General features: G+C 40.4%; 1 pseudogene; it reads left to right on the plus strand.

Annotated features, from left to right (window-relative positions):
* The first annotated feature begins 3,420 nt into the window (after nt 1-3,420).
* On the plus strand, nt 3,421-5,047 carry LOC129025927 (testis-specific chromodomain protein Y 2-like; annotated as a pseudogene).
* Nucleotides 5,048-8,681: the final 3,634 nt, after the last annotated feature.

Raw genomic sequence — 8,681 nt, forward strand, 5'->3', positions numbered from 1 at the left:
AGTGAGCCGAGATTGTGCAACTGTGCCACTGTACCCCTGCCTGAGTGATAGCTCAAGACTTTGTCTAAAAAAAAGAAAAATAAATAAAATTTGGTGTTGGAAAGGTTAGGAAGAAACAGTATGACACTTGGGAACCAGAGCAGCACTGGGGAAAAATGTATATATGACTTTAACAGATGACAGACTAAAAAACAGAAAAAATAAAAAAGTGGCATGGACCAGAACAACTAGAACTTTTTCAAACAATACCAGAAGATGAACTTCTATATCTACCAAGCCCAACTTTTCTAAGAATGCTCCTAAAACTCTAGCGTCTGGCCAACACCACAAATTCAAAAGCAGCCAGTTACGTGCTGCCAGCCAGAATGTTAGCAGTAATCCAGGGTCACGTCTGTCTGACGCAAAGAATATGGAGCTACTATATTCAACTATCAAGAAAGACACTTGCCCCTTACAGCCCTAGTCACCAAAGAACACAGTGAGTGGCATTCAGGAACTCAAGAATCTGGACCCTATTGCAGCAGATCAGCAGGATACAGTGGTCTTCAAGGAGGAGGAAGGGAATCTCATCAGGGCTTTATCAGATCCCAGGGCAGGACAGTGTGGAATAGAGAACAAGTCGCAGATTCACCCACTATTTTCTCAGAAGTCTGGCTCAGTTACTGCTTCCATGGCTGCAGACTCAGCTACCAAAAAAGCTACAGTGTTATTAATGGGGCTATTAGCAGCCAATGGAGAAACAGACATGCTTATATTAGTTGCAAGAGTGAAAGGTGGACAAAGAAATATTACTGACAATGGCAGAGACCAGCCTTTTATCAAGAAGATGTACTTCACCAGAGGGCTAACAGAAAATGCCAGCACATACAGATATATTGTAGTGAAGAAAGAGGATGGATTCACCCAAATGTTGCTATAAACTAGATCAACATAAAAAAATGCACTGAATATAGAAGTAATTAAAGAAATGGTTAATGCTCTGAATAGGGCTGCTGTGGGTGGGAGCAAGCTTGTGCGGTTCAGTGCAGGTGGAAGTGTCCTTTGCTGTGGTCTCGATTTTGGGTACTTTCTGAAGTATTTAAGGAAGGACAGAAACAGAACAAGCCTTGAAGTGGGGAACAACATCAAGAACACTGTGAATAATTTCAATCAATTTTAAAAGCCTATTTTTATATCAGTCAGCAGCCCATCCTTTGGAATAGGTGCATCCACACTGCCTCTTTGTGATTTCTTCTGAGCTAATGAAAAGGCTTGGTTTCAAATCCCTTATATGACATCTGGACAGAGTCCAGATGGCTGTTGTGTTACTTTAGCTCCTACTTGAACTTTGCATCATCCAGCCTCCTTAATTATTGTGACCATGAGACATTGCTTCATCCTTTGATTGGTCCCAGCCCAAGGTCTCAGGCCAAACTGTCACTTCAGCTCCTTTCATGGTCCAGGGCAAAGTTCCAAGGCTGAGACTTGTAGCTTCTACAAATCATCACTTCAGCTCCAGGTGAATCCAAGACCAAGTTTCAGGGCCAAGCCGAATAACGCTTACTCCAAAAACACTAAGCACATTCCTTTACTTCTCTGCCTTTAGAAACTGTAAAGCACAGTCTCATAATAGGTAAACCCCTCACATTCCACCCCCACTGTGAAGAGTTTTTTACTTTCACTTATAAAAGTTTTGATTCAACCTTTTTGCATCCACCCTCCTTAATTTTCTTGGCCATGAGACAAAGAACTCTGTGTGATACCTCACATTTAGAGATTTCTAGATTGTAGTGCACTAATGAGACCACAATGATTGAAGTCTGGGAATTGAGCTATGGGATGCATCAGCCTTGCGAGACCAACTGACAAACTGTCCCCACACTGTGATACATACCCTTGGGGGGCATTCACCCATATAGTGGTCATGAACAGAGTCTGAAAAGGGGCAAGGTAAATTGATACAGCCTAGAAACCTGAGGGACACCATCAAGCAGCCATACATATGCATTTTGAAAGATCGAAGGAAGAGACAAAAGATCATGGAGACTATTTAACAAAATAGTCATAAAGAATGCAACAATTTAAGACAATAAGGAAGCACCCAAGAAGCTCAACAGACTCCAAGTAACAAAAACTCAAAGAAACAAACTCAAAGTTACCTGATAATTAAACTGTCTAAAACAAACACAAAGAGAATCTTGAGGATTTTCAAAGGAAGTAGGGGAAGTAGCTAGTCATGTAAAAGGGACCCTAAAAATAGCCAGTGGATTGCTTATCTTAACAACCACTGAAAAGCAGTAGATTACTTATCTGAAAACTAAGACGATAGAAAGCAGTAGACTAATATGTTCCAAGTGATGTCAGAAAAAACTGTCAAACCTAAACCTTATGATCCACCAAATTGTCCATCAAAGGTGAGGGACACATTATGACATTCCCACATAAAAGCTGGCACCCTTTTCAAGTAGACTACCCTTTAAGAAATGTCTTATGGAGTACTTCAGGGTAGAATGGACAGACACTCAAAAGCAGTATGAACAAACAAAGGTTAAGGTAAAGATAAATATATGTACAAATATATAAGATGCAACATTTGGCCAGGCACGGTGGCTCACGCCTGTAATCCCAGCACTTTGGGAGGCCGAGTTGCATGGATCACAAGGTCAGGAGATCAAGACAACCCTGGCTAACACGGTGAAACCCCTTCTCTACTAAAAATACAAAAAAATTTACAGACAAGGTGGCAGGCACCTGTAGTCTCAGCTACTCGAGACGCCGACATAGGAGAATGGCGTGAATCCAGGAGTCGGAGCTTTGAACGAGCCTACATCGCACCACTGCACTCCAGCCTGGGTGACAGGGTGAGACTCCATATCAAAAAGAAAAAAAAAAAATTAACAACATGCACCTCCACAAGTTGTTCTCCACGTATCTTAAAACACAAATATATTTAATTTAAAAAACACTTCTAATTTCTGTTTTTGACATAAAATGAATAAAGGTATAATTTTGAGGACTCAGTAAGTGAAATAGTGGAGGTAAATTATACAGGAGTAAAGGTTTTGTATGTTACTGAAGGTAAGCTAGTGTAACTTTAAAAATGTTAGAACATTAGAATGTTCCATACAATCGTCATAGCAACCACAATTAAACAAACAAACACAAAGGAGTAACAGGCAGGAAGAAAGCTTTCTGTTCTACACCAGAAGGTTGTGGCTGTGGATTTAGCTACTCTCACCTGAGGCTACTGAGCAAGCTCTCATGCACCATAGCATAGCTGTTATTTCACACAATTTTCACTACACCAGTGGTGACGAAATAGAAGAGGTTCATCCATACGCAGAAGCTGGTGAAGAACTGGAGGCAGAAAGGAGTGGCTATGTAGAGACACAACTGAAACAATGTTGGCACAGCAACTGCTCCAATCCTGTGTCTTTCCTCATGGCTTCCCAGGAGTTTGAGGTTGAAAGTATTGTTGACAAAAGACAAGATGAAAATGGGAATACAGAGTGTTTGATTCGGTGGAAAGGTTAGGACAAACAGGATGACACTTGGGAACCAGAGCAGCACCTCACGGACTGTGAAAAACGTATACATGATTTTAATAGACGACAGACTGAAAAACAGAAGAAACTGACATGGACTAGAACCAGTAGAATTTTTTCAAACAATGCCAGAAGAAGAACTTCCAGATCTACAAAAGCGAGCTATTCTAAGAACTCTCCTAAAACGCTAGTGACTGATAGACACCACAGATCCAAAAATAGCAAGTTATTTGCTGCCAGCAAGATCGTTAGGAGGAAGGCAGCTTCAATTCTCTCCAACACACAGAATATGGAGATAATAAATTCAACTATCAAGATCCTTGCACCTGACAGCCCCTTTAACGACAAGAAAACTGTGAGTGGCTTTCAGAAACATGGGGAACTGGACCCTGTTGCAGCAGATCAGTAGGACACGGTGGTCTTCAAGGTGACAGAAGGGAAATTCCTCCAGGACAATTTGTCACATCCTGGTGCAGAACAAACTGGAATAGAGAACAAGACTCAGATACACCCACCAATGTCACAGATGTCTGGCTCAGTTACTGCTTCCATGGCCACAGGTTCAGTTACCCAAAAAGGTATAGTGGTATTAATAGACTCATTAGCAGCCAATGGAACAACAGAGGTGCATACCTCAGTTTCAAAGGTGAAAGGTGGGCAAAGAAATATTACTGATGACAGCAGAGGCCAGCCTTTTATCAAGAAGACGTACTTTACCGTAAGGTTAACAGAAAGTGCCAGCACATACAGAGACATTGTAGTGAAGAAAGAGGATGGATTCACCCAGATAGTGCTATCAACTAGATCGACAGAAAAAAAATGCACTGAATACAGAAGCAATCAAAGAAATGGTTAAAGCTCTGAATAGTGCTGCTGTGGATGACAGCAAGCTCGTGCTGTTCAGTACAGCTGGAATTGTCTTTTGTTGCAGTCTTGATTTTGGGTACTTTGTGACACACTTAAGGAATGACAGAAACAGAGCAAGCCTTGAAATGGTGGACACCATCAAGTAATTTGTGAATACTTTTATTCAATTTAAAAAGCCTATTGTTGTATCAGTCAATGGCCCTGCCATTGGACTAGGTGCATCCATCCTGCCTCTTTGTGATCTCGTGTGGGCTAATGAAAAGGCTTGGTTCCAAACCCCTTGTATGACCTTTGGACAGAGTCCAGATGGCTGTTCAACTATTACATTTCAAAAAATGATGGGTAAAGCATCTGCCAATGAAATGTTATTTGCTGGGCGAAAGCTGACAGCACGGGAGTCATGTGCCAAAGGCCTGGTCTCTCAGGTATTTTTGAGTGGAACTTTCACCCAAGAGGTTATGATTCAAATTAAGGAGCTTGCCTCATATAATCAAATTGTACTGGAAGAATCTAAGGCCGTTGTTCGCTGTAATATTAAGTTGGAGTTGGAACAGGCCAATGAGAGAGAGTGTGAGGTACTGAGGAAGATCTGGAGCTCAGCCCAAGGGATAGAATCCATGTTAAAGTATGTTGAAAATAAAACTGATGAGTTTTAATTGTCAGTCTGTCTGCTTAGGACGCGAGAACTAAGCTGAACCAAATGCATCATGAGTTGCAAGATGCCCTAATCCATCTTCATAGCCCAAAACAGTTTCACCCATAGCTAAGGCTTGGAAACAAAACCGGAAATGTCCAAGCCAGGTATTGAAATTATTACATCATTTTTAAGCACTGTAGTTTTAAAAGAAATAATAAAACAGCTTGTTTGCCCAAATGTGGTTATTTTATGCTCACATAAGCCCAAATATAAAAGCAGACTGTTGGGTACTAGATTCTTCTTGGAAGCCCTAATGTGTATCTATGGCTACTACTATATATAAGACCAGAGTTGTGTTTTATTGGATGTTTATGACAGAGAATCCTGTAATAATGTTGATTTTTCTTATTTTTGTATGCTACAATACCTCTACTGGGTTATAAGGCAGCCTTAGCTTCCCTCCCAGAAGGACACAGAACTGTATGAGATGGTGCCCTTGACTTTACAGTGGCACAAGCACTTCAGAGACACACAATTATAAATTAAAAGACTTTTCTTTTAGAATAAATATTTCTGGCACAAAATTCACTGATGATCATTCTCCTAAACTGAACATATGACTAGAATTTGTGGTGAGATATCACTTGATTTTATTTTCCTTTATAAATATCTGATTCTTACCTAGTTAACAAAAGAAAACTTTATCTCTCTAAAGTAAAACTTGTTGCACCTTATTAGTGAATTATGGAATCATTTTTGTGGAAATATCCCGGTTCTAATGTTTGTAATGTGAAGATTTAGGTTACCTTAGAGTGTGCTCTTGTTAATAAGTTAAAATTCTGGACCCATTATTAAAGGCAGAAACTTCTTTCAAAACAAAGACACCTACACTCTGTATGGGCTTTAAAAGTATCAGTGTCTCTTTTTATGAGCACACAAATTTCTAGAACACTGTATGTGTTCAGTTACCCAAAAGCTCTATGAATACTGTCTTGCTGATTTTTATCGAGGCTCCATTACATAGGCATAATTGAATAATCCACTGGCCACTGGTGATGAATGTCATCTTTGTCACAAGATCTCTAGGGTGCCGCTTCACCAGCCAACAGTCTCTGTGGATGATGTCACCTTTGTGCAAGTTTCCCTTGAGCCTGCTTGTCTAATTTTACACACCCATCTTACAGCCTGCACTCAGCTCAAACTATGGGCTTAGGTTTCAGTTTGCTATGGATGTGCCAGGCACAGAATGGAGGCAGATGCATGAGTGAGTGTTGGTTGAGTCCAGCCACTGCACACAGCTTTGCATGTTATCTGTGATGAGGTAAGCAGGTCAGGCGCTCGTACAGGTGACAATTCCCTGCAGATCTTTAGGTGAATCAGGCATACCACAAGCTTTCTCTTCTGCAGACACTGAAGGATGCAGTGTCATCCAGAAAAGAAGAAATGCCAGAAAATGCAAAGACCCAAAGACGTCATCTCAGCCCTGGCTTGGGAAAGGTTTAGATCTAGGATATCTAAAGGGCAAATGTCCTGCTTTCCTTTTTCTTCTACTTTTCTTTTTTTCTTTTTCTTATCTATGGAATCACTATGGCTTAAATTAGGATTTTCAAAGGGCTGTGTCTCTCTTTCTACTGGAGATTAGGATCTTGTCTTTTCTTCACTCTTTCTCTCTTTGACTGCTTTTCTCTCTTTGACATGCTATAGAAGAAATGTGTTTTGGCCCAGCATCTTTCTGTTGACTGTAGGGCTATTTGTCAGAAACAGTAAGATTTTGGCTTAGCAATAACATAACGTCTTCCTATTTAAGACCCCCCCAAAAAGGGCTAGATATTAGGGAGTCTCTATATATGTACTGATGTATCATAAAACTTCCCCAGGTCTTACTTTATTTATTTAAGGCACTGTAATGAAAAAGAAACTTGCACTTTACTGGCACCTCATTCATTGGGCATTTCCTATAGGGGTAGTAAGGAACATGGAGGGTTGGATGTAAAAACTGGAAAAGCTGATGATGATGTGACTAAAAGATTCTCTACATCAAGAAGATGAGAAAACCTGGAGTAAGAAAATTTTGTTTTGATTGTTTCCAGGGAGAATGTTTCTCTGATGTTTGTGAGTTGTTTCTTGTGGGCTTTTCTGATATGACTGCTAAGAAGGCATGAACAATTTTACAATATTTACAAAGATGTTGGTTGTTTCACGGGGCGAAAAGCCTTGCACATAGGAAACTTCAAACAATGTGCCTTCAACCCTCAGAAACTTTCTAGGTCTTCAATAATATTGACAAAGAAAAGCAATATAGTTGTGGTGGGTTATTGGGAAAATTTCCACAGGCAGAGAAACAGCCTGGACTATCAGGCTGCAGAGAGAATTTTAAGAATCCTGTACAATCCCATGGCCCAACCAAATAATTTTTTTTTTAAAGCCCAACTTTTTTTGTGTGTGTGCTTAAGACATGCCCACAGCTACTCAGATAAAAAAACAAGACCACGCATTAAAATGTTGTGTCTTTTGTGTAACCAGATTGCTTTCAGGAAATAGTCTCTTTTTCAGAACATGTACATATTGGACTCCAGTGTGTTACAAAGGGCACCTTATATTATTAAACATGCTTCAGGCTCTGAGCCAAATTTCTGTAAATTATCATTTTAGCTTCTGGTCTCATGCCAAGGTCCTGGGCCATGCTTTCACTTTAGCTCTTGTGTGGCTCAGGGCCAAGTCCCTGAGCCAAGCTGAGTCATTGCATCAGCTATTAATAGTTCCAGGCACAAGGACCCAGGAAAGATAAGTAGTACTTTCTTCAAAACTAGTTAGTACATTTTCTTTCTTCTGAGTCCATAAAAATATCAGATTCTTTCTCAGAGTGGGCGACTGACTCTACTCCACCAGAAGTTAACATATTACACATTTGCTATCATCTCCCCTTTTGCATTCATAATTTTTAATTTTCTTGAGATTAAAAAAATCTGTGTGTCACCTGATAGATTTTGGTTCACAGGGGTACAGCAAGGTTTGTTTTTGGTTCACGGACTGGGAAAGGCTTTAATTAAAAAGGCCACTAGTAGCTGGGCATGGTGGCTCATGAGTGTTATCACAGCACTGTGGGTGGCCAATGCAGGCAGATCACAAGGAGATCGAGATCGAGATGATCCTGGCTAACATGGTGAATCTCCCATGAAGTCTATTAAAAATACAAAAAATTAGCTGCATGTGGTGGTGGGCATCTGTAGTGACAGCTACTTGGTAGGCTAAGGCAAGAGAATGGCATAAATCCCAGAGATGGAGCTTGCAGTTACCCAAGATCTTGCAACTGGACTCCAGCTTAAGTGACAGAGTGAGAATCCATTAAATAAAAAAGGTGAGTAGGAGTGCAATTCCAAACTACTTACATTCATATCTGCAGCTTGTCTTCTATTTGCATTCACATCTGCCCCTTGTTCTCTGTGTTTGTTTGTTTGTTTTTTCTTTTTTTAATTTCTGAAGAGCAAAGAAAGCTCTGGGCAAGTGCCAGGTAAAATCCGATAGATTGCCTGCCATTCTTACTAAGCTTAGGAGAAAGGGATGTTGGGAGACACATTGGCAGTCTCCTTTCACCCTCCACTGTTGAAAATGTTTCCTCTGTTCCAACTATTTTCTTTCACAGAGGATCCAGC

This window comes from Pongo pygmaeus, chromosome Y (assembly GCF_028885625.2).
Source record: "Pongo pygmaeus isolate AG05252 chromosome Y, NHGRI_mPonPyg2-v2.0_pri, whole genome shotgun sequence".
In the NCBI taxonomy this organism is placed as follows: domain Eukaryota; kingdom Metazoa; phylum Chordata; class Mammalia; order Primates; family Hominidae; genus Pongo; species Pongo pygmaeus.